Raw genomic sequence first — 6,257 nt, forward strand, 5'->3', positions numbered from 1 at the left:
TGTGTGTGTGTGTGTACATGCAGAGTTTTCATATGGCTGCAACAAAATGCACAATGATGGCAGGTCACTAATATATAGATTTAGGCACTGTCTAAAAGTGGAGCTTCCATCTGTTTCTCATCTCATTATCTCTAGCCGCTTTATCCTTCTACAGGGTCGCAGGCAAGCTGGAGCCTATCCCAGCTGACTACGGGCGAAAGGCGGGGTACACCCTGGACAAGTCGCCAGGTCATCACAGGTTATAGGCAGTCTCTTTTGTTTTATTTCTTTACTGGCTAGCACTGGCCACTAGGCGGTGTGTATGACTGATAATTACTAACACTGACCACTAGGCGGTGTGTGAGAGACTGGTAATTACTAACACTGGCCACTAGGCGGTGTGTATGACTGGTAATTACTAACACCAACTAGGCTGTGTGAGACTGGTAATTACTAACACTGACCACTAGGCGGTGTGTGTGAGACTGGTAATTACTAACACTGGCCACTAGGCGGTGTGTGAGACTGGTAATTACTAACACTGGCCACTAGGCGGTGTGTATGACTGGTAATTACTAACACTGGCCACTAGGCGGTGTGTGAGAGACTGGTAATTACTAACACTGGCCACTAGGCGGTGTGTGTGAGACTGGTAATTACTAACACTGGCCACTAGGCGGTGTGTATGACTGGTAATTACTAACACTGGCCACTAGGCGGTGTGTATGACTGGTAATTACTAACACTGGCCACTAGGTGGTGTGAGAGACTGGTAATTACTAACACTGGCCACTAGGCGGTGTGTGTGAGACTGGTAATTACTAACACTGGCCACTAGGCGGTGTGTGTGAGACTGGTAATTACTAACACTGGTCACTAGGCGGTGTGTGAGAGACTGGTAATTACTAACACTGGCCACTAGGCGGTGTGTATGACTGGTAATTACTAACACTGGCCACTAGGCGGTGTGTATGACTGGTAATTACTAACACTGACCACTAGGCGGTGTGTCTCATCTCATTATCTGTAGCCGCTTTATCCTGTCCTACAGGCAAGCTGGAGCCTATCCCAGCTGACTACGGGCGAAAGGCGGGGTACACCCTGGACAAGTCGCCAGGTCATCACAGACAACCATTCACATTCACACCTATGGTCAATTTAGAGTCACCAGTTAACCTAACCTGCATGTCTTTGGACTGTGGGGGAAACCGGAGCACCCGGAGGAAACCCACGCGGACACGGGGAGAACATGCAAACTCCGCACAGAAAGGCCCTCGCCAGCCACGGGGCTCGAACCCGGACCTTCTTGCTGTGAGGCAACAGCGCTAACCACTACACCACCGTGTAGGCGGTGTGTATGACTGGTATTATGTATGACTGACCACTAGCAGGGGCAAAGACAGGTTTTTAATTTGGGCACCATGGCGAGCGTAACGAGCCTAAATTTTTTTTTTTTTTTTTTTTTTACTATTTTCGCGCGTAGCGTGCCGAAAATTTTTTGACGTATCATTTTTAGTAATTTTTTAACCAATTATAAATATATCGAGCAATAAAAATAATAGAAATTACATAATCATGTGCAAGTATAAAGTAGTGCTGTATCTTAAAAGTCAAAAGTTTTCTCCAACATTCTGAATAAATAAAAAAGATAAAAAATAGTTCATGAATTTTTTATATGCATGAAAAATGGGAAACAATATGTAATATCAATCTATTTGCACAAGAGTATGGGCAGCAGAGAACTTTAAAATCTCAAACAGTGAAACAATAATGATCTAGAACAATCAAAATATCAAAAATATGACATATGTATCTGTCTAAATTAAGCTATTGATACATATCGAAAAAGCTAGAATATGTCAATTCAACAATATATCAATTAAAATAAAACAAGATATCAATATATAATATAACCACATAAAATAGTTTGTAGTATGTCTTTACATATATTAATAATAGGTCCAGTAGTAGTATAATTAGTATAACAGGCATTCAACAACACAAAGTTATTACTCTTAGAATTATCACAAACCGACAGCCACGTGTTATCATGAATCATTGAGAATTTCACAACATAAACAAAGGAAGTATATTTTACGACATTCAGACGTCAGAGACTCAGACACGGTTTATGGTAGTCGCTAGACGCATTTCATGTTCACTTCATGTTAGGAAGCGACTGAACAACAAATTGAAATATGCCAAAAAATGACATTTAACAATAATTTAAAAATATTTTGGGTTCTCCACCCTTATGAAACAGAATTTTTTTCTTCTAATTTGGGTGATTTTCGTATGTTCTATTTTGGGCCTTTTGACAAGCCCGTAATTTGGGTGCCGTTATACGGTATGTAATTGGGGCTGTATTTGCCCTTGCACTAGGTGTATGACTGGTAATTACTAACACTGGCCACTAGGTGGTGTGTATGACTGGTAATTACTAACACTAACCACTAGGCGGTGTGTATGACTGGTGGTACACTTACAAACCACAAAAAATCGACTCGATGGATTTACCATTTTTTCTTAGGTATGGTGCGCCGCTGGAGCTCCACTATTATTGTGTGTGCGTGTGTGTGTCTGTTTGTCGGAGGGAGAGAGAAAGTGTGTGTGTGAAAGAGAGAGTGTGCTCATAGATGTTGTGTGTGCATACTTGTGAGAGTGTATGTGTGTATGCATAAATATGCATATGACTGTGTGTGTGTATGAGTGTGCACAGAATTGTATATGTTATATCATCAGACTCATTATATCCCGTCTCGTCTTCTTCCGCTTTATCCGGGACCGGGTCGCGGAGGCAGCAGTCTAAGCAGGGAAGCCCAAACTTCCCTTTCCCCAGACACCTCGGCCAGCTCCTCGGGAAGAACACCGAGGCGTTCCCAGGCCAGCCGAGAGACATAGTCCCTCCAGCGTGTCCTGGGTCTTCCCCGGGGCCTCCTCCCGGGGGGACATGCCTGGAACACCTCCCCAGGGAGGCGTCCAGGAGGCATCCGAAAAAGATGCCTGAGCCACCTCAGCTGATTCCTCTCGATGTGGAGCAGCAGCGGCTCTACTCCGAGCTCCTCCCGAGTGACTGTGCTTCTCACCCTATCTCTAAGGGAGCGCCCAGCCACCCTGCGAAGGAAACTCATTTCGGCCGCTTGTATCCGCGATCTTGTCCTTTCGGTCATTACCCAAAGCTCATGACCATAGGTGAGAGTCGGAACGTAGATCGACCGGTAAATTGAGAGCTTCGCCTTTTGGCTCAGCTCCTTCTTCACCACAACGGACCGGTAAAGCGACCGCATCACTGCGGAGGCTGCACCGATCCGCCTGTCGATCTCACGCTCCATCCTTCCCTCACTCGTGAACAAGATCCCGAGATACTTAAACTCCTCCACTTGAGGCAGAACTTCTCCACCAACCTGGAGAGGGCAAGCCACCCTTTTCCGGTCGAGAACCATGGCCTCGGACTTGGAGGTGCTGATTCTCATCCCAGCCGCTTCACACTCAACTGCAAACCGCCCCAGTGCATGCTGAAGGTCCTGGTTTGAAGAAGCCAACAGGACAACATCATCCGCAAAAAGCAGAGATGAAATCCTGTGGTTCCCAAACAGGATTCCTTCTGGCCCCTGGCTGCGCCTAGAAATTCTGTCCATAAAAATTATGAACAGAACCGGTGACAAAGGGCAGCCCTGCCGGAGTCCAACATGCACTGGGAACAGGTCTGACTTACTGCCGGCAATGCGAACCAGACTCCTGCTCCGTTCGTACAGGGACCGGACAGCCCTTAGCAAAGAGCCCCGAACCCCATACTCCCGAAGCACCCCCCACAGAATACTACGGGGGACACGGTCGAATGCCTTCTCCAGATCCACAAAGCACATGTGGACTGGTTGGGCAAACTCCCATGAACCCTCGAGCACCCTATGAAGGGTATAGAGCTGGTCCAGTGTTCCGCGACCAGGACGAAAACCGCATTGTTCCTCCTGGATCCGAGGTTCGACTATTGGTCGAATTCTCCTCTCCAGTACCCTGGAGTAAACCTTCCCTGGGAGGCTGAGAAGTGTGATTCCCCTATAATTGGGGCACACTCTCCGGTCCCCTTTCTTAAAAAGAGGGACCACCACCCCAGTCTGCCACTCCAGAGGCACTGTCCCTGACCGCCACGCGATGTTGCAGAGGCGTGTCAACCAAGACAGCCCCACAACATCCAGAGACTTGAGATACTCAGGGCGGATCTCATCCACCCCCGGTGCCTTGCCACCGAGGAGCTTGCAAACCACCTCAGTGACTTCGGCTTGGGTAATGGACAAGTCCACCTCTGAGTCATCAGCCTCAGTCTCCTCAGTGGAAGACATGACGGTGGGATTGAGGAGATCCTCAAAGTATTCCTTCCACCGCCCGACAATGTCCCCAGTCGAGGTCAACAGCTCCCCACCCGCACTGTAAACAGTGTTGGCAGAGTACTGCTTCCCCCTCCTGAGGCGCCGGACGGTTTGCCAGAATTTCTTCGAGGCCGACCGATAGTCCTTCTCCATGGCCTCCCCGAACTCCTCCCAGTTCCGAGTTTTTGCCTCCGCAACTGCCCGAGCTGCAGCACGCCTGGCCTGCCGATACCCGTCAGCTGCCTCGGGAGTCCTGGAGGTTAACATGGCCCGATAGGACTCCTTCTTCAGCTTGACGGCATCCCTTACTTCCGGTGTCCACCACCGGGTTCGGGGATTGCCGCCACGACAGGCACCGGAGACCTTGCGGCCACAGCTCTGAACAGCTGCATCCACAATGGAGGTAGAGAACATGGTCCACTCAGACTCAATGTCCCCCGCCTCCCTCGGAAGCTGGGAAAAGCTCTCCCGGAGGTGGGAGTTAAAGACCTCCCCGACAGAGTGCTCGGCCAGACGTTCCCAGCAGACCCTCACCATACGTTTGGGCCTGCCAGGTCTGTCCAGCTTCCTCCTCCGCCAGCGGATCCAACTCACCACCAGGTGGTGATCAGTTGACAGCTCAGCCCCTCTCTTCACCCGAGTGTCCAAGACATAGGGCCGGAGATCAGATGAAACGACTACAAAGTCTATCATTGACCTCCGACCTAAGGTGTCCTGGTGCCACGTGCACTTATGGACACCCCTATGCTCGAACATGGTGTTCGTTATGGACAAACCGTGACTAGCACAGAAGTCCAATAACAAAACACCACTCGAGTTCAGATCGGGGAGGCCGTTCCTCCCAACCACGCCCCTCCAGGTGTCACTGTCATCTCCCACGTGAGCATTGAAGTCCCCCAGTAACACAATGGAGTCCCCAGTCTGAGCACTCCTCAGTACCTCTCCCAGGGACTCCAAGAAGGCCGGATACTCTATACTGCTATTTGGGCCATAGGCACAAACAACAGCAAGAGCCCTCTCCCCAATCCGAAGGCGCAGCGAGGCGACCCTCTCGTTCACTGGGGTAAACTCCAACACATGGCGGCTGAGCTGGGGAGCTATAAGCAAGCCCACACCAGCCCGCCGCCGCTCACCACGGGCGACTCCAGAGAAGTGGAGAGTCCAGCCCCTCTCGAGGAGCTGGGTTCCAGAGCCCAAGCTGTGCGTGGAGGTGAGCCCGACTATCTCTAGCCGGTACCTCTCAACCTCCCGCACAAGCTCAGGCTCTTTCCCCCCCAGCGAAGTGACATTCCATGTCCCAACAGCCAGCCGCTGTGTCCGGGGATCAGGTCGTCAAGGCCCCTGCCTTCGACTGCCACCCAATCCACATTGCACCAGTCCCCTACTGCTACCTCTGTGGGTGGTGAACCCACAGGAGGTCGGGCCCACGTCAGCTCTTCGGGCTGAGCCCGGCCGGGCCCCATGGGCAAAGGCCCGGCCACCAAGCGCTCGCATACGAGCCCCAACCCCGGGCCTGGCTCCAGGGTGGGGCCCCGGCTGCGTCATCCCGGGCGACGTCACGGTCCTCGGATTTTTCTCCATAGGGGTTTTGGTGAACTGCTCTTAGTCTGGCCTGTCACCTAGGACCTGTCTGCCTTGGGAAACCCTGACAGGGGCATAATGCCCCCGACAACATAGCTCCTAGGATCATTCAAGCACACAAACCCCTCCACCACAATAAGGTGGCAGTTCAAGGAGGGGCTCATTATATTCTCATTATATCCAATATTTTGTAAAGTTTCAGATCAATCCATCAATGAATTGAACATTTTTCCCCATTTCCTGCTTGGCCAGATGGTGGCGCTGTGCTAGGCATCTGAATTACACGTGAATATCATCACAATCATAATACACAATATTTTGTAAAGTGTC

Source organism: Neoarius graeffei, chromosome 16 (assembly GCF_027579695.1).
Source record: "Neoarius graeffei isolate fNeoGra1 chromosome 16, fNeoGra1.pri, whole genome shotgun sequence".
Classification (NCBI taxonomy): Eukaryota; Metazoa; Chordata; class Actinopteri; order Siluriformes; family Ariidae; genus Neoarius; species Neoarius graeffei.